At 33.8% G+C, this 21,538-nt stretch overlaps 1 long non-coding RNA gene across 1 annotated transcript in view; it reads right to left on the bottom strand.

The window, feature by feature from the left end:
• Positions 1-782: 782 nt before the first annotated feature.
• Positions 783-21,538, bottom strand: part of LOC148223341 (uncharacterized) — a 103,296-nt gene continuing 82,540 nt past the window's right edge. Inside the window, exons 13-15 of the long non-coding RNA XR_015804540.1 lie at positions 4,973-5,103; positions 3,133-3,323; positions 783-1,393 (exon numbers count right to left, since the gene is read on the bottom strand). This is a non-coding gene — a long non-coding RNA (uncharacterized LOC148223341). The remainder of the gene's footprint in view (positions 1,394-3,132; positions 3,324-4,972; positions 5,104-21,538) is intronic.

Here is a 21,538-nt window from a genome sequence, read left to right as displayed (position 1 = left end):
CCCCTATCCATCTGACACCACTCAGATGTCATTGGCACACTCACGTTTACCACACCCCGGTGATTCCTATCCACCTATATGACATGCCTGTAGCACAAATGCTGATGATGCATTATATGTCCAGCACTTTTTGTCGCAGTGACATTCCTCAGCAAAGTACTGCCTAGGGGCAGCTGCTGGTTCAGAGTCACTCTCTTACGCAGCAATTACTCAGTTCGATTATATGTTGATGATAAGCTATTAAAAACCACTCATGCAGAGCTTTTTATTTACCAACAATCATGACATTTTTTTTTCCTTTCTGCCATCTAAAAGTCTAATTGAGAACAAAAAACCCCCACACAAACAAACAAACAAAACCCAAACAAAATACAAAGCAAAACAAAACAAAAATTCTGACAGGTTCTCAAAGTACTTGGGTTAGTTAATGGATGTAAGTATATCTGTATTAGCCATAGTGTTTCACAAACAAATGCTCAGACAAAATGAAAGAGAGAGAGAAAATAGCTATATTCAGAAAGCCAGATTCTCTAAATAGTTTGTTTCTTGTGTTTTCAAATTAATTTGCAAAAGGAAAGATGATAGAATGCATGCAAATATTATATTGATGTATTAGCAAGCTATCAAAGAATCTAAACAGAATTCTGATGGCTAAGGAAAAACTTAAAAACAGACCAAGAAACCACCTCAGTTATTTAACTAGTACCCACTCTATGTATTATATATATATATGTGTTAGAGTCAGGGAGAACATCAAATAACCACTCTTTTTCATACAGAGACAGCATTGAGAAGTAGCTCTCTTGATTTATTGATGTATGAACTGGAATAAATGAAAAATTTCAATTAATAGGAGAATCCTATGCCTTTAAAATGGAAGAAGAAAAAGAGAGAGACAAAGGAAAATGGTGCAGATCTATAAAGTGATCTGATATTTAAATCTGACTGTATTAGAGGTATAACAGAAAGGACCATAATACTGTCAAATAAATTTTAGCTATACTGCACTAAATAAAACTCAGGGCTCAGTAACCATTCAATATGTGATCAAAAATGAAAATAATACAAAGAAATATTTGTAATTAGTAAGAACTTAAAAGCTGCTAATTTATTGTGGGCCACTTCAAGCTAAAATTGTCAATAAATAACTAGTGTTTTAAAACAAAGAGCATTTACTATTAGGATTTCAGATACATAAAATTCTTCCAGTCATAGTAAAGTACCCTGCTGTTTAATCTGTAATCTATTGTCTTGACCCAATTATGTGTATTAGGTAAAAATGAATTCTCACTATAGGCTAAAATCTCCCAGTGTTATATGTTGAACAATACATGAAGTAAAATGGAAGAGGTTTTTGCGGGGCGAATTCTTTTATGTCGGAATTTCACGTCTCCTAAAAGAGAAAGGAGGCAAAGAGTGACCACGCAATCAACAGCCTCTTGGAATTGCAAAGTAAAGCAGTAATAATAACAGTAACAATAATTATAATAATAATAAAAAATATTAATAATAATAATAACAATAACTATAATAATAGTCGAAGGAATGCCATTTGAATTAGGTAACACTTTCAAAAGTATGTCTATTTGACTTAAAGCTAGTTAGCTCAGTAAAAGTGCAAATCAGTTCCTTAATAATTGTAGTTTTATGCCCAATGTGTAATTGTGCAGTGCAGCACACTTTAGGTGGAAAATTGCACAAACAAAAGAAATATCTGAAGGATGGATATTGCAAGGTTAATTCCAAGGGTCTGAGAGTAAATTTGTACTCGAGTTCCAAATCTTTGAAACAAAGTGATCCCGAATTTAAGCCCGTAGTTGCCACTCTTTTATGGATATTTACAGAAGCCATTCATAAAACACCTCAGCTTTCAGGTAAGCCATTTTGCCATCTAAACATAGGTAGCTTCTTTGATTCCCCCTGCCCTATTTGTAGCCTGATTACAAGACAGACTAGCTGCTCTGCCAAGTGGAAGAAAGGAAAACCATTACTGAAATGTCACTCTGACCCCTGTCAAAGAATCAGAGATTTTTCAAAGAATCAGGTCTCCAAGTAAATCCTAAGATGCTCAGCTTTTGATTAAAGCAGTTTTTTTCCTCCTCTTGAAAGAACTGGAGCCATAGCAGAAATAATGAACTGCTCTTGCGACTGTGCTTCAGCAGCATACAGTAGTTGTGAGCTGGATACTGTCAGTAGAAACGAACTGATTATAAAAGCTTTATCAGTCAATTCAACATTCTTATCTTTATATATATGTATGGGTGAGATATTAACAGACCACAGGGAGAAGAAAGCTGGACCACATAAAGTGATATGGTGTCACAGGTGGATTGTATGGAAAGGAATTGTTTGATATATTTATGGAATTCATTGTAGAACCATAAGGACAGAGCATTTTTCCAAATGATTAAAAATGAATGGGTTTTACAGATTCAGCTGTAGGTATTTTTTTTTCTCACTGGGAAAATATGGAAGAAAGTATATTTACATCTAAAATTAATTATAGATTTTAAATTAGCATAAATCTTTTCTATTGTTCTACAAACCAGAAGAATTAAAATCAGAATACTCTAAATTTAGAATTATATTACCAAATTTTTTCTTCATACAGGAGAAAACTAGCAAAGGTTTTCTCAGCTGTCTATTTTTAATTTCTTTTATTTACTATTTAATAATGCATGCAGTCGGATTAATTACAGCTTATAATTATTTTCTAAATTAATTCCATAATTTTATTTTTTTAAGTGAAAATTCCTTAAAAATCTGATTGATTGATTGTCTATTTTAATAAACTTTTAATTTATTGGCTTCATATTTTCCTAATGTTTATGTGGGGAAAAAAGCCTAATATGGAATATGAAAGGAAATTAATTGATTGTAAGTCCATAAAACTTAATAATTTTTTAAAACTCCATAAATTTAAATGTGGATTTGGTACTGTAATAATTAAAAGAAAAAAAAAGGAAGATTGATATAAACAATAACAAAATGCTAATTTGTGCTGCACTATTTTTAGTTGAAATTAATCTAAATTATAAAAAACAAGACTTCGGAGTATCTTTTGGATGGTTTGAAATATGAGTAGATAATTCAGTAGTGGAATGATCATCAGACTCTTTAAAGACTTTTCACCTTCTGTATGATTACTCGGTCTGCAGAGAGGTATCCAAGGTTTCCAGGATCGCCTGCTTCAGCAGCTTCACGCTCCAGGTGAGCTCTCGCTGTGGATCCTTGGCATTTCCGTGCCGTAGGCACACACACACTGCTGAGCACACAGGCTCTGGAGAAGATGATGGCTCTGATGGAGGCAGGACAGGGGAAAGCTGCAGCCAGAGTGTTCAGATGGATAAAGAGTGAAAAAGGATAGGCTTGGCACAAAGTTACGCACAACTCACTAAACTGCAACCTGTCATCTCAGGCAATACTACTTTGTTTGGGAAAACAGAGGAATTTGACTAAATTAATTTTATATCATCATGCCAGGCAATAAATACTTTCAGAGCATAAAGATCTGACATTTTATCTGAAATATTAATTTCTGCTGCAAGAAGGAAGAGATACAATCTTCCAAGATTTTTCATCAACATAATTTAATATTGTATTTGATATTTCAATCTGTTCTTTGCAAGAAAATACTTGGAATTGTGATAAAATATTTGTTTAAGAAAAGGGTCATCATGCTACACTATAGTGAAAATATCATCTACTTGATAAAATTCAGCTTCAAAGAGTTTTGAAACAGAACTAGCTAAATATAATTTAAAAATAATAATAATAAAAATGAGTAGCTTACTCAGACTGTACCACTAGCACATCTATGTCTAATAGAATGTAACTGAAATATATAGAATAGCAATGCAGAAATTTCTGTATATAGCTCCTCTGGGTAAAATCTTTCCTTAAAACTTAAATACATATCATTAGCTTTATCTCATGCTAGATTGACAGTGAATGTCAATCTTTAAGGTAATAATACTTAAACTCAGCCTATCCTCAGGACCCTTATCAGCTGTCTTGCTGCCAGTAACTACAACTTATGGCAATAAACACTTAGAAGTTTTGAGTGCAGGAACAAACATTTTTTACAGTTATTGCTTGTACTATATTAGAAAACTTCTTAGAAGCATAGAATTTGCATGCAATGAAATACTGTTAATGATTGCTCCTTGTACTCTGCAGCTCAACTTTCTTATTTTTTTTTTTTTCTGTGGGTTTGCCTAAACTTCAGCATTCTGGAAAGGAGGAAGATGTGAGATATCAAAGTTCTAGTTATACCATATTAACTAAAATGGAAAATACAGTCTGGGGTTTGTTGGCTTGGATTTAAAATGCAAGCTTAAATGTCTGGCCACAAGTAGGAGTAGGAAAATTAAAATTTAAGGAATATGTATTTATTAGGAAGATGACGATAATTGAGAGAGAGAGAGTAATTTTCTCCTGTTTAGGATAGTTCAGGGGAACAGCTCATCTGCCAAGGAAGCTGTAAGCCTTTCTGAATAAAAGGCAGGAAAATTGCTTGTATTCCCCCAGGATAACTCTAAATCTACAGAAGATGCTTAAGGCTGCTGAAGCACAGCTTTGTGCAAAGTTACAAATAATCTGAATAGTCTGTTAGAGACAGTCAAGAAAGAAATTGGGGGAAAATTTACAGCCCATCACAAGGAGTTTGAGTATTTGAAATCTGAAAAAAAGACAAGTTTAAGGAGCAGAACCAGCAGTGCAAGACTCAGCACTATGCCCTTGTAGATGTTTTGCATTTACTACCTGTGGTACAACAAGTTCAGGCAGGAAGAGCTAACAGATGCATAAAAGCAAGTAGCATTTGGGCAGGGGAGTTAGAGCAGAAAAAGGTAGCTCAGATAAGGTTAATGACAGGAAAAAATTAAATGTAAATACCATCTATTGAATAAGATAATTTGATAATTTGTTTCAGATGGTAGTAAGATACGTAGAGATAGAGGTATTGATTGACCTTGGGATTGGGATAGATTCTCCGAGTGCCCAGCAGTCCTCTCCCAGCATATCTGTACTCTTCCTTCCATGTTCCCTCTGGAGAGGAGTTGGCACAGGTGAACAGGACACATCCTATCAGCTCTGGTGGTCCTGAATGTAGAAGAGTATAATAAATGATCAAGGAATCACCATGGCAGTTGGCCCAGGCTGAGATCCAGTCAAGGCTGTGTCCCAGTCCTTCAAAACCCTGCCAGGTGGAATGGAGCAGTGTGGAGAGGAGGCCGCCATCCTAGAAACCCAGGAAGTCATATTCCTTCTTAGGTCATTTTGAGAACTTCTGCTACTTTAATAAATTGGACAGTAGTGTAGACAGAGTTAAAAGTCTTGTTGCATGAAATAACAGGTCTGGCTCCCAATGGGTCCAGAAAGTACTGACAACTTCACTGAACTCCCAAACTAAATAGTTTTGCTTAGACTAGAAATGCAAAGGGACACTTGGCAGTGTTAAAAAATATAGAAGAAACAATAATTTCTAAGTTTATACAATTTTCTAATTGAGACGTTTTAGAATTTATGGTTGAAACCCTTACTCCCTTCATACTGGTCTGACTACCTCAGGGTAGAAATTCAACGAGTGGATACAGGGAAAAACATTTACATTGATCTATTCAACTGTTGATAGCTTTTTAAAATTTTGCCACATTCTGGTCTCCTCTGTGGTGAGTTTGATACTGTTGTGGTCAGTCACACCCTGTATTATTCCCTGAGATTCGTGGGACATCATCCTTACCTATGTCCTTCCATTTTTTTTTTTTCAATATCACACTGGAGCAAACTGTGAGACACATTACTAGTCCTAGAAGTAATAACGAATTAAACAGTATTGTTGCCATATCTCAGTTAGCAAGTAAACATCAACTTCTGAATTTAGCTATTAGCAGGGAGCAGGTATTTCTAAATGTGCAAACTTTGATGGTCACTTTCTGTGCCATTTGTTGTCACCACAAACTGGTGATGTTTTTATAGATTCTGACAGTGATATGTACCAAATATGTTTCACACAGATGGAGAAGCGGATCTGTAATTACTGAAGTCAAATATGTATATATTAGGACATCACTTATAAATGCACATCTTACTGTTAATGAATAGCAGAGATTCAACATTTAAAACCCCTAATTTTTTACACTTCAATTTAGGAATACAGTAGAGTGGCAATAAAGCAACGTTTTTTAGCAAAATTTGTGTACAGCAAATTTGCACAGCCTTGGAGTTAACTTCTGCTTTCCTTTATGTAGTACTTTAGTGCTCACACTTAAATTAAGAGTTGCAAAAAAATGACTGTATGTTATACAACCTACCCAAATAAAGATTGTAAGATGAAATGCAAATCATAGGTATTGAAAAACTACTTTTGATTTTCTGCAATATCTAACATGATTTCCAGTAGAGTACTTGATATTTTAGTAGTTTTAAAAAAAATTACAAGTTTAATCACTAGTACAACAAAGTATATTCACGTCCAAGACAGTTAATGACTAGCAGATTTTCCTCTTTAAAGGGCAGGTGTGGATGTTAAGTGTTCACCATAAAAGGCTAAGTCTTTCACAGTAGTTTAGACTTTCATGCTCTTGGCACGAGAATTACAAAAGTAGCCAACCTTTAAATTATAAACACAATATCTTAACAAGGAAAGCTTGGTGATGTTGCTGAATAATTTCTGCAGCCACAATTTTTGAGACATTGAATTTTTTAGATGTTGCAACTAAGGATATGAACTAGGAAAATAACTGACGTGGTAGGTCTTGCTTAGCGAAAAGACAAGAAATTTCAAAGAAAACTTGGAGGTTTCCTTTAATCTTTGGAAGTCTCAGGAACCTGAAACTATAGATATGTGATTCTGACAAACTGATCCTGTCCTAGATAACCTTCATAAAGGAGCAGAAAGACATAGGAAGTAGAACTGAGACCACCCTCCCTATAAAGTCTTCTAAATCATCACAAGACACCTTGCCATAACAGAAAGTTTATCAAGTAGATGAAGTCATCCTGCCAAGTGAGAAGTCTTGAGTTATTGCAAAGAACAGAACTAAGTTATTAAAAGAAAAAAGTATTTTTTTCTAAGCATTTTGCCTATGCTAATAAAGCAGAAATAAAGCATACAGGAATATCTTCAGAATACACTTCTTCTGTCAGGAGTTTTTGAGATCATGAGGGTTTGACAGCTAAGACATTTAGATCAAGTCACCAGGGACAGTTGTAACCTTAGGAGACTTATCACCACATTTATAGACTGAGCAATCAAGCAGGAATAAGTTTAGGTATTCATGTCCATTTTTAAGATTAAGAATTTGAAGGAAAACACACAGATTGCCAGTTTCTCAAAGCAGATCCCTATGATGGAATAGATATACAAGTTCCATGGCACTTTGAAAATCTACAGTTACATTATGGGAATCAATTATATGCATAAATTCCTCATATTTTGGTGACTGTCACGTAGGTGTATTAAGACTTAGGGAGTTGTAGTTGTTCATTCTGGAGATGACAAGGCTCTGGGAAGACCTTATAGCAGCCTTGTAAAAGGCTTCTAAAAGTGGCTTATAAAAAAGGAGGTAGAGAGGTGTTTACACGGATGGATAAAAATCAAGGGGTAATGGTTTTAAACTGTAAGAGGAGAGATGTAGGTTAGATGTTAGGAAGAAATTCTCTACTATGAGCACGGTGAGACAATGGAGGAGGTTACCCAGAGAAGTGCCATACCCCATCCCTGGAAGTGTCCAAGGCTAGGCTGGCTGGGATCCTGAGCAAACTGATCTAGTGGGAGAAATCTAGTGGACCCTTCCAAAACAGGCAATTTTAAGATTCTATGAATCTTGGTATTCTATCTTAATGTAAGAACATTACATACAGCATAACTAGGATGGGGACAAATAATTGGTGTTGCTATGTTGGTATAACTTTGGTGCATAAACAAAGATTGTAGAATTGTTTTTAAATAGTGAGTAGTTTCCTAAGTTAGAAGAGGTATTTTAAATTTTTTCCTAATATATCATCTTTTTTTTTTGCATCAGTTTTCTCAAATTAATGAAAATCTGCTTCATCTCAGCTACACAGCCTTTCATTCCAAATATGATTTCTCCTCAAAAAGCTGCTTGGGACTCAGTGCCCTACAATTCTGATGCCTTGGTAAATATGGCAGGTGCTCTAGTGTCTGGCACCTGGTATGTTTCTGGGCGATTCAGTCCAGCCTACTTTAAAAGAACATTCACTTTCATGATTGCTTCAGATTCTACAGCTGTGGCCTGATTGCCTGCAGATAGATACATTGAAATTCTTTCTCAGTAAACCAATTTTTGGCCTTTTTATTAAATCTACATATTTATTCAGCTTGCTATTCCAAGATATTTTTGGGAAACAGTGCACCAAACTCCTAACATTATCTATCAATATACACTGTGGAATTCTCTATATTAGAAATATATATAATATTTTGTATATTGCTAACCTTCAAGACAAGAATCAGGTTGCTTTCTGTAGTTTAGTTACTCTGCATAGGAAGAACAGATGTTTTCCATATTTTCTTAAATTTTGTATCCTTACTTCATGCCCCAATAGAAACTCAACTGTTGGATTAAAAATTGCTCTAATTTTTATCTCAGAAGTCAGTCACAAAAATATTGGGTGAGGTTTTTGAAGCTCAGCTCATGCATTCCCTTTTATGAAAATTAACATTTTCATAGAAAATAATAACACTCCTGCTTATTATTTTATGTACCAAATGTAATAACAGGATTAATATAAAATTATGATTTTTGGGACTAAATCTATAACTAATCATGAAGGGAAATCAGCTCCAAGCCTATCAAACCTACCAAATCTATTCAAAACTACCATATTTTACTTTTTTTTATTTAGAGCTTTCCTGGTATTTACATTATGCTTCCATTTAACCCTACTTTAAAATAATCAGTTTAACCTAGCTCAAGATCAAAGTATTCATTTGCTTTTCCAAAGGCAAATTATTATTGAGTAGTTTAAAACAGTAATGTAAATTTACAAAATTGAACTCCATATGACCTTACCATAGGCATATGGTCACAATAATAAAAAATTAAATATCAAAAAAGAAGGTATTTTTAACATGCAGCTGTTTCATTTCAATCTTTTCCATTCAGTAATTTCTTCCCTCCCTGAATTTGCAGTATGTTAAACCTCATTAATAAACCATAAGTATAATGTTAACTTGGCATCCTTCTCTCCTATAGAAAGTTTGAAAATTAGGAATAAAATGCTAGAGATGAAAGTAAAACATTTTCAGCTGGCCCAGTATAAAAATATGCCAAGTTCTGTGGCAAGATCCTAATAGACAGATCTTCTGGGAATATTTCTGTGATGTTAGCTTAATTTAAAAATGGTGGAATTAATCTTAAATTATTTTCGTGGTTTGGATATTTTAAACAAGGGTATGGCTTTTTCATTTAATTTGTTTCAGCTGATATTTCCTTATTGTTGCAGCAGACTATTGTAACTGAGTATTTCAGGTAGCAATATGATAAAAGGTAATTATGAGTGAGTGTAAATAAGCTGCCTGCCTGTAAGGGGGGTTTAGATGCTAATTATACCTTATCTGTTCAATAAAGTGTACATGTGTAAATTACAAGAACTCTGTCAAGGGTACAAAAAAATCTTTGCAGTTGTTTCTATATCTCTAGAGTTGCAAGAAAAGTCTATTATGTAAGAGAGCTTGTAGAGCTGTAGCTTCACTTGTAAGGATAAGACTTTGATTGGTCTTCAAAACATTGCCCTCAATAAATATTGTACAGACTTTGTGAATTTGCCCTCAATAAATATTGTATATCCTTGTATAGACTCTTCTTTTCATTACTTAGCAAGTTATTTATGGTACATAACTCCTTATCTGTATATCTGTGTTACAGTCCCACCATGCCTCAAGAAATTAAAAATATAGCACACTGATATTGTCAACATTTCAGAACGTGTGATGATGAGGACTGCAGATAGACAAAGCGTGATTTTCTTATTACAAGAGTTATATGTTAAGATGGCACCTAGGTATGAACTTAAAAAGACCTAGAGTAGAATTCAAAATCAAGGAGTAGGTTTCCTTTAAAATATATTAAGAGGAATATGAATTTATGGAATGTAATTCATCCTGCCCTAAGGTATGCAATTAAATTGCTTCCAAAAGTATTAATCTCTCTGTGTTGACTATAAATTGGGACTTTATATACTAATTTGCATGCAGAAGACTAATAGAAATCTAAAGTGAGGTGAAATTAATTCCAGACCTCCCATCTAGTTCGATTATTTCCATTATATGGAAACTAGAATTATTAAAGCCTGTGTGTTTAATGACTTAACATATAGAAAGTGCACTCTATGCCTCAAAAACTGAGTGATTCTTTGCTAGGTGTTTATAAGAAGTAGAGTTTTTAGCTAATAATTAATTTGTCCATAATGAAATATTTGAGGTAATCTTTAAGGTCTCTTTGAACATAGAATGGTTATTCTATGATTCTGTGAATTATATATATGTATGGAGAAAAATCATGTGAGTATCAGGAGTATCCAGATACTGAGTATCCAGAGGACCTCAGTGAGACTGAGATAGGGTTAGTATCCAGAGTAGGAAATGTCATAACTGGGATTTATATTTCAGCACTACAAAGATGATTAGACTTCACAACTCAGCCAATAAGGAGATGCAGATAATAATTTTTCTTCTTATATTGACTGTACAGATACTCCAAAATCATCAAATCCCCAGTAGAGCCCATCACTCCACAGGTATTTCAGGAACCCAAGAAAACAAACTCAATTGAATAATGGTAGACTTTTTGAATGACCCCACCTTTCATAGAAAGTGTGCTGTCAACCAGCATCTGTACCTGTACCTAAATTCTCATTTTTAATCTTTTGACAAATCCATTTGAAGCTTAAATGTTAATGTCAGGATAAATATGAAGTTTCTTAGTGGAAGAGATTTTCTTGAAGTATTTTCTTTTATCATAGAAACATGATTTTAAGTAAGTGTCACAAATCCATCCTAGAAATAAATTCCTGATTTTAATTAGTGTGATGTACTAGAGAAAAATACACACTAGGATATAACACTCAAAAACTGAAATGAGGATTTTTTTTTTATATGCATGTGGTGTTGCTCAAACAGAGAGTGTGAGGCTGATGTAAGGATGATGTTCCATGACCTACATTTTATGTGAAATAAGATGAAACAATTGGCTCACTATGCTCTGAAGTCACTTACATCAAACTCTTATCAGTAAACCTTTTAAGCATAGTTAAAAATTATTGTGCTATATTTCGAATTTTTATGATTTCAGATAAAGTACATTAGTATTTACACGATCCTTTTATTTTCAGATAAAATCTATTTCCTTTGTGGACATATTTGCATATAGAAAGCACTAGAAAATACTGTTCTAAAATGAATCATACAAAGAGATGACTCACTATGGTTTATACATTATATTTACACACACTAGTGTTGTGTTATACTGTCAGAACTGCATATATTTTACAATGATGTGTTAATTCATACAGACAAAGGTCTGTCATTCTATCACAAACGTACAAAGAAGTACTAGAAAGCATGACCTTAGATAACTTTTAGCTAAACTGAGGTTAATATGTTTATTTTCAAAGCACTATGGAACTGTATTCTATCTACTTTTGTTCAGAGTGTACGAATAAATAGCATGCAGAATTCAGTTTTAGATCTAGGATCACTGGTCTATAGCACACAAATTGCAGCTCCAGTTTTGTGTCAGCTGTACACCAATGCTGAAGTGCAGAATCTCCATGACATGCTGTACATGTTTAAGAATATGCAGTCTTTGTTTCTCAGGTTGAAATGTTTGCCTACACAACAAGTCAATAAAATACATTTATTTTTACTCCTTTTCCTAGTTGTCATCTCTCTGGATTGAATACACTGAATAGAACATAAGTAGAACATTAAAATTCTTTCAGTTTCTTCATTCAGTAATCAATGAAGCAATGAAAGAGTAGAGAAATCTTTGGATTTCTTATCTTTACCTTCTGAATTTTTCTTCAGATTATTATCTTCAGTATACAAGATGCTTTGTTCATTTATCTGTTACTTTAATATTCATCATTCTTAAAAATATTCCTCTTCAAGTTCAAAAGGACAATGTTTTTCAAAAGAAATGCTAACATCACGTGACTCAGAGATTCTGTGTTTATTCGCAATATTGATAACTTTGATAACTTTTATGTGGTTACCAAGGTGATCTGTTGGAATATGTTTTGCAATTTTTAGACGAGAAAGCAGATAGGTATGTTCTTAAAACACAGAATGTCCATCTCACTTGACAACTGCAAAGAAAAATGTACTGACTGTAAAAGGGCTTCATTATGAAATCGAAAATTTTGCCAGTTTTGTAAGAATGAGGATTTCATGTGTTTTGCCTCCTTATCATATATTACCTGATTTACACTTCTCTTGCAAACAATAGTAAAACTTCATATTTAATATTGGTACTGTTGAAACCTGATCCTGCAGAACTCACCTTACCTTATTACTTTATCAAAGTAAGCCCGGCTGGATACCAAGTAAAACTACTAAATATTTTTTGCCTTAATATAGTCATTTTCCAAATTTAAAGCAAGCATAACATTATATCAAAAGTATTATTAAAAAGTGTTTAAAGTATTATAAAATTTATTTAAAGTATTATAAAATACTTAAAGTATTATTAAAAAGTATTATATCAGAAGTTTTTTGAATGTGTGAATGATAAAAAAAGTTCTGTCTCACTGACACGTAGGGATGTTTATTTCTGATGAAAATTATTTCAAGAGGGAAAGAAAACCCCTTTACAAGGGAAGAAAAAGTTATTTAAGCAGCAAAAGAATGTGACAACTATTTGGTCCAGTAAATCAACACATTATTCTAGATACTTCAAAAAGTCTTTCTCAGTTTAATTTATTTGTATTCACTGTTGGTAGCTAAAAAATTGTATATATTATGTATGTCCAATAATTTTAAAAATTCCACTGACAATATTTGAATATTGATTTGTATCATGGAATCATAGAATATCCTGGGTTTGGAAGGGAACCACAAGGATTGTCGAAGTCCAGCTCCTGGCCCTGCACAGGTGACTCCAAGAGTCACATCATGTGCTTGAGAGCATTGTTCAAATGCCTCTTGAACTCTGGCAGGCTGATACTGGGCTTATTCCTCTTCTTGTCCTGTATATCAATGTGAATTGTGTTGGAAAGTTTAAATAAAATTGTAATGTCCTCATATGTGATCCCAAAGTTTGATATTCTTGTTGTTGGGTTGTTTTTTTGGTTTTTTGGTTTTTTTAATTTTCTCTCTCAGAATTAGTTTTCAACATTCACGTCAACAAATCAGTGCTAGTATCTGATTCTTCACTTCTTTGCATATTATATCAAAATTCTTTAGACAAAAATCATTGAACTGCCAACACTGATCTTTGAAAGGTCTCAAAACTTTGAACTATGGTTTTGGGTGACGTGACTGGCTTTGAAAGTAATATCCCTATGAAGAATGTATATGACAAAGAGCACATTAGCAAAAGTTTAAATATTTGCTTCTTGGGATATTTGAACAGATTAGACAGCTAACACTTTCCCTTTCCAACAAATGTTTAGATGCTTTTGCTGCTGCAAAATCTGGTCCATGTGTAACTGTACCTTTGACCATATAAGTTCAAGTAAAACTCAAACTTATATAATTTAGAAAATGTGTTTCTAAGGAATCTTTATTTGGACTCCAGAGTTCTCAAATCCATTTCTTTTGCAGAAGACAGGAACAGTCCAATATATTCTACTGACATATACTCAAACTGCATTTTCAAGATTTTACTGTAGTTTTAAATCTCAAGGCCAAATAAGGCTTATTAAGATTTAGAGTGTTTGTGGAAGTGAAAGCAAGAAAAAGGTATTTAATGAAAGCTAACAGTCCAGTTAAAGATTCTTTGATTTAAATATTAATTTAAGTGTATAGTTTCATAAACACTGTTTTTTTTCAGAGGGTTTACAGATGGTGAAAATTGTAGCGATGATGAAATGCCTAGGGACAGTTGGCACTTGCAATAAAATTGGGATGATAGACATGGATACATTATTTAGGAGGTAGAAACATTATTGAAACATGCTAAAAAACACACATTGCAACTATGGAATTTCTGTCACTGGATGCTCAGTATTAAGCCAAAGACAATAGAAATGTCATAAGCAGAGTTGACTTTAAGGCAGGAGAATTAGATGAGCAATGTTCTAAAGTCATTTTTGTATCACATTTCTGCCTTAGTCTGACTAAAAATAAAATTCTCACATGGTTTGAGATGACAATTTTTTAAATTTACACGGTTTTAAGCAACACTGACTGCAGAATGATATTTCAGCTCCTGTTTAAGTTTGCCCTCTAAGAAAATTTGACCTTGATGCTAATCACATTGTCACTATTCAGTAGTACCCGATGGCTTGCTCTTACCTGTTGAATGAGCAGCAGACAGACTATATACAGATTACATTTATTTCAAGCAGATTAATATTTAACCTATTGGCCCCAGGGGATGTTAGATACACCTGAGTCAAAAAACATTTATATTTAGTGCTGCATGAAATATTAGTTGTTCTGAATACCAGCTTGCTATATTTTCAGAAAATACAGCTGTTTCTGGGTAAGCAAGAGTTTGGGGGTTGCTATATTGAGTCTCCACGAACCATTACTGGGCATGAACAGCAGACACCTGTCAGAAATGTGCAGCTTTTTCTATGTTGGTGTTCAAACTATTTTCTTTGTAATGTTTTGCTCAGTATCAGGTGGGGTTTTTTTGGTCCAGCTTCTTCAATAGCTGCCATGAAGCACAGCAGCCTAAATTTTTTAGAAAAAAATAGAATTGTGGAATTTATGAGAATTTGTTCATGAATATTACTTATCATATGCTTTAAGGTTTCTTTGAGCTTTTTTTTTAAGATCAAAGAGAATACTTTCACAATGGAACAGATAATGATAAAGAAATTTCTAAGCTAAAGAAACCCTCATATAAAAAGACTGGGATACATATGGAATTAAATGCTGAATTCTAGTGGTGAGTATTTTCATCAATTAGACAGTTATTGCTAAAATTTTGCACTCCTTATACTGTTCACCAAAAAGACAAAATTTTACATTCCTTATGGAAATTCCTTCTTCTAGCTCCTGAATAATAAAGTTCCTCGTCAATGTATCACCAAATGAAGCTATAAACTAGCTAATACAATGTACTGTAGTTGAACAGCAGAGGACAAGTAAAGATATTAAAAGGATGTCTGAACTGGCACTTCATTTCTAACCAGCTTAAATAAGTACTGTAATAAGATTAAATAGCTTATTCAGTGCATTTCTGCATTCTGTGTCCTGACTTTGATAAATTGTTTAAGAGATTCATGAAAAGTCAGAGTCTAGTCCATGAAATGTTTTATTATAAATACTGTCCATTTAGAATATCCCTTTGGTCAGTTTAGGCAACCTGTCCTAGTTATGTTCCCTCCCAGTATCTTTTGCAAACCTCTTCCCTGACAGACCACAAGACAAGGAGAAAAAGTCCTTGACTTATGATAAACACATTTTATCAAAAAATTAGAACTTCAGTGTTGATAAACACCATTCTCATTCTGAATCCAAAACATAGCACTGTAACAGGTACTGAGAAGAAACGAATTCTACCCTAGCTGAAACCAGGACAGTTTTACTGCTAATTATTTCAATAGTGATAATATTCAGTTTTGGACTCTCCAGTGTCTTTATTCTCTTTTTCTTGTCAACTATCTTAAATCATTCCAGAACTCAAGACTTACCTGCACTTATGGTAATAGAAAAATTCTGTAGGATTGCACAATCTAGATGGTAAATTTTATACACACATGGGAAGTTCTTTATACTATATGTGGCATAGAAAATTAATTATTAAAAAGGAGAGAGACAGTTCTTCATTGGAACTTTGGCACAGAGGCAATTAAATGACTCAGAGAGGGCTCTGGCTGTACTCTTTACAGCTTGGCTCAATCCTGCATATATGCTTCTTATCTATGACTAAAGGAAAACCTTTACAAATTTTCACTATGTTAGCAGTCTTTTTTCTTTTTTCATCAGTCTGCTGTACAAGGACTTTAGTCTGAAAAAGATTCAAATATTTCTAAAATTCCCATTGCATGTTTTGTCAATAAGTAACTTTTACTTCCTGAGAAATTTAGATCTCAGTAGGATCACCAGTTATAACTGTAGCAGTTACTTTTGTCAAGCTGTCCTAGAAAAGAGCCCTATAATTAGAAGAAATAATAACAACTAATAGGCACAAATGTTACAAACAAGTCCTAAATATAATTCCTAATTTGACATATTGACTGTATGTGTATACAACCTTTTGTGAGTGAACTAAATAAAAGGAAAAGGATGAACCAGTTGAAGTTACATGAGTTATATATGAAACAGATACCTATTTGTATCCACAGACACAATTTTAGAATTAAGTGATTGAAGGACATTCCAAAAATTTCTGTGTTAAGCTTTATATTTAAAATTTAGTATTAGTTCATATCCATCCCACAAAGCTGATCAAAAAGGATTCTTTAAAATAAGCATGCTAAATTTGTTCAGTTTTGCAAAATATTTAACTTCTTTTTTGCACTTTTTTACTTATTCAATTAGCTAAAATATTTTCTTTAAAACAATTTTTCCTAGCTGTTAGTTAGTTAGTTTTTTTTTTTTTTAATTTTGTATTTGTTCCATTTCAGGAAAGATTTCTTTCTCTGTAAATAGAAGACAAAAAGGTGCTTCTCTGTAAGGAGTATGAACACGTTAACACAGGCCAACATCCACATGAGGCTAAAAGTAATAGAAAATGTCTGACAAGGATAATAGCAGGACAGAAAAAGAACCATTTAAACACAGAGTTCCCATTACGATCATTATTTTGCTCTGTTATTCATAAGACAGTATGCTGTGTTGTTTGTCATTTAAGTAGTAGCCTGAAAAACAAAACCTGAAAATATGTGTGATATGTGGTCTTTAGGTTCTCACTTTCTAGTGACTGTGGCATTAGGAATGTTCCCAGAAGAAAATATAATCCTTTCTTCGGTATGACTCTAATTATTTCATTAATTCCCCTTTAGGGCTGCAATGACTGGAACTGTCATGAAATGTAGGGTGGAATTAGTTGTAGAGTTTGGAATTTGAATTTCATTTCAGCAGTATTTTGAGTGTTTTTCACACAAAATTAGCACAGCCAAATTCATGAAGAAGTAGCTTCTGAAAAAAAGACTCATGCCTTTGGTCATCTACTGCATTTATTAATAAATTAATTACATGCAGCATTGATATTATGTTTCTTAAAGGCAATGTGACGTTTTGCACTGCAAGAGAATCTATGACCTTTGGAGAGGTATTTCTTTTCTCCTGGTGTCCTATCCTTGTTAGATTTTGCTTGTGAAGGATTGATCTTCAGCTGAAATGGGGATAACATGCAGTCCAGTCAACAACACTGAGGCTGGCTGACTTACAGTAGTAGCAAGATCTTTTGTACCAATCCAGCTGGTAAGGCAGCAAAGTGCTGACATTCAGGAAATGCAGCAATGGATGGAAAAATAAAATTGTTTGGATGATATACACCCTGGAGGTATTGTGGTTTGTTGTATTATAAATAATGCAGTTCAAATTATCCCTCCTGTGTTTCTGCAGCATAGTGAGGCTAATAATGTGTAACTGATGGAATTTATAATAAAGGCTTATTAAAAATGTTTGTTCAGCAATCCTATCATCCCTTAGTTCTGATTTCTTGTGGCCGATGGTATTGCACTTACAGTTCCTGAGTAGCTTATGTGTTCTATTTTGTTTTGTAACACTCTCTTAACTGGTTATTTACTCCTGCTTGTTAGCAACCTGTCTTGATGATTTCAATCAAAACGGTGTGATAATATGTGCTGAATGTTTGATATCCTAATTTAACAACTCTTAAAACTGAAGAAGCACAAAATGAGCATCCTGTGACAAAGGGTACAAAACTCCACTTCTCTCCCTAATGCCTAATGTATTTGAACTAGAGGCTTGAATTGGTTTTCTATGTCTCCATGGACACAATGGGCAATGACTTCAACTTTTGCCCAGCTTCAGAAACAGCTTTCAAGATATTTGCAAAACTTTACTTTAACACTTGCCACAGTGGAACTTGCTCTGCCGGCGTTCCTGGGGGCACTGGTCTTTAACAGCAGAGGCTGTGCTACAAGAAGACAGAGCCAGGGAAGACAAAGCCTCTGCATAAAGTACACCCTCATGAGGGAATTACATAGCAGTCTCAAACTGTATCCATTAGAATTCAACTGGAGATTTCGCTCCCAAAATCTCACTGACATTCATCTTAAGTTGAAAGCAGCGACAGTTGTGAGAAAACTATTACCTTATTTTGAAAGAAATGTCAGTGGACTTTCAAATGCCTTCTTCTGAAACTAAGTTATGTGGAAGTAATAAATAAAAATGTATTTTCTTTTGAGTAAACTCATGAAGAGTGTTTGCTTGAAAATATTTTAAATATGTAAGTATGTTACCACAATATACATAATATTGAAAAGCAATTGCTCTGCTCTTGTGATTGCTTTGTATAGGTGCTTTCCCAAGCTTGGATAAATACAAATGCATGTAAATATGAATGAATGCTATACCTGTAAAAATTTACCTAGTTATACATGAGGGATGAAATTACCTTTCTAGCAGTATGGCCACTCAGAGGAACTGAATAATTTCCTACACTATAGTAATGTTCTGGAAACAAACCAAACCAGACCAAACCAAACCCAAACTAAACCAACCATAAAACCCCAAACCAACCCCCATCCCCCTGCTAAACAGACAAACAAACAAAAAACAAAACAAAACAAAAAAAAACAAACAAAAGAAGAACTCCAAAAGAGTAAACTCCTCAGACTACTGATAGTATCAACTGAACAATTGTTCCCACATGTAGGAATGTAGGAATCCAAAATTCTTTTCAGGTGGCTTAATTTTGTTTATATATGCATCAGTGACTATGAGATCTTCAAGACCATTGCATTCCCAGTGCCATTCTGCTAGACTTTCATCAGTGTTATTAAACTGTACAATATATACACACGAAACTCAGCAACAGGTTTGTGAAGGATGTCAGTTGAGCCACACTATTCTCTTACATAGAAATAGAACTAGAAGGAGCAAAACCTTCCACATTCCCCCCATAACTTGTTTGAAAAAAAACGAAACCTGATTTACCTTCTGTAAATGCCTCTTCAGGATGTTAAAATGAAGAAATAAGGAGAACATTGGGAAAGCACTGGAAGCAAATTGTCATCAAAACAATGAGAAATTCATTGATTTGTATTCAGTGAATAGCCTAGTTCTTTCCAACTCATGTTACCTAACAAACACAATCTCACCAGATGGTGAATAAGAAAATCAAATAGATTATATTCAAACAAATGTAAAAACACATTGAACAGTCATATCAAGAACAACCACAATCTTAACTTTGCCAAAATGAAAATAAATCCAAGAAGGAAAGCTCAAGATGAACTGAATATCTATGAGAGACAGAGGCAAAGACTATAAAGGAAGACAAATGAGATGCACAATAGAATTCAAGCTTCAGTGCTTCAAGCCAAAGACCAGGAAGCTAGCCAAAGAAGAACACTAAAATAAAATACAAATGAAAATTTAAAAATGGGGAAAACAAAGAATAATAAAGCAAATAAAACACTGCAAAGCAAATGTGCTTTGTAATGTGAAAGCACTATATGAAAAGAGATATGTGGCAATAGTTGGACACGCAGAAAAATCCTGAAATCTTTCATAATTTCAAAACCTCAAAAGAAATCTTGCTTTGCAATGTATATAAAACTTGAAGAAGAACAAAACTGAATTTAGGACTATTAAATTCTCTGCAGAAAAATTAATTTGAAGTTCTTGCTACAAAAGTACTACAAATTACTTCTCAGGAATTAGTAGGAGTAAATTTTAAAGGCAATCTATAGACAACAGATATTTGTTAGACCTTTGATTTTATAGGCCAATGTGTCTGATAGAGTAGATTCGTATTTTGGACCGCCTTTCTGTCATATAAAATCTTGAGCTTTAATGTTCTCAGGAAAAGAACATAGCTGAACATGAATACTAGCATCAAATATATCTGTTTTCTCTATCATCACTTCTAGTACCTAGAGCATAAAGAAATAGATAGAAAAAATACTGATGATAATATAAACAAATAACTGGGGAAAAAGTCATTTTCAAGATTGAGGGCTCAACATTATGACAATGCCTTGAAATACTAAAAGAGAAAAAAATATTTAACATGGTAGAACAGCTCATCAACCTCAACTGAATTTTAATGATACATTGAAACCTCATAAGTGCAGTAAGGGCTGAGTATGGATGGACTCAAAAGTTCAAAGTAAAAATTCTTGCCAACACTCAGGTATTTCAACTCAAATATGTTATAAAAGAATGAGAGTTTAAAAGTGTTCTGCAGAAAAAACCACCCCTTTGAAACAACAGCTGAGATACACCTTGCCAGCCTGGCAGCCTTTTTGCATCATTCACTTATTTAGCCAATATTCCTCATTCTGAAACCAATGGTTTGAAACATCTCTGTTAAATTGTCTCCCTAACGATAAAGAGATAAATAAATCATAAAACCATAGGAGTCGTATGGGACCGACAAGGATCATTCAGTCCAACTCCTGAGCCTGCACAGGTTCATTGCAAGAATCACACCATGTGCCTGGGAGCCTTGTCCAAGCACTTCTTGAACTCTGGCAGGTATTTGAAACACAGAGAGCAGCTAAAGAAATTTTTTGTGCATTAAAGCACAGACAGAATATCTGCATTTTGTCTTTTAAGACTGTATGTATTGCTTCTTAGATGTGGTTGAAATGATATTTCAGCTCTACTTTTTATTTGACTTTTCAGTACATAAAATGCAAATAAGTAGTTTAGAAGATGGTTAAACAAATTATGTCTGGGAAATGAGTTATCATACTTTAATTTTTAATGTATGCTTAAACTTTAGACTTGAAAAATTTCTAGTTGTTTCTTGTTTTACACTTCATTTCTAGTTCTAAAAGTTTGCATTTCAAAGAATACTGATGGATGTCTATTGAGTTCAGTTATTTCTGATAAGGCCCTTAGATTTTCGTGGTTGTCAGGGTCCCATAAGGAACTGCCTTCTCTTTGACTGAGGTTCCCTGCAGTTCCATTTGGCTGTGTGCTACAGAAGAGTTCCCGGCTTTCACTACACCAAAGACTGCATTTCAGTAGTTTAAAAAATTGATCCTTGTTTTTACAATTTTAAAAATCACCCAGATGGGGCTTTATTAATAGGTATTGTCAATTTTTTTTAATAGTTCCAATTGTATAGAGGAGCCATCATTTCACATTATGAGCACACAAGAGTGGAGCTCAGGCTGTGGGATATGCTGTATGTTTAACACTTCAACTCTTGTGCCTCCTATCTAATCAGACAGATTTTAAAGGGCTCACACA

Source organism: Sturnus vulgaris, chromosome 6 (genome assembly GCF_052056855.1).
Source record: "Sturnus vulgaris isolate bStuVul1 chromosome 6, bStuVul1.hap1, whole genome shotgun sequence".
NCBI lineage: Eukaryota > Metazoa > Chordata > Aves > Passeriformes > Sturnidae > Sturnus > Sturnus vulgaris.
Note: the sequence above shows the minus strand (reverse complement) of the source record. Positions and strands in the feature narration are given on the sequence as shown.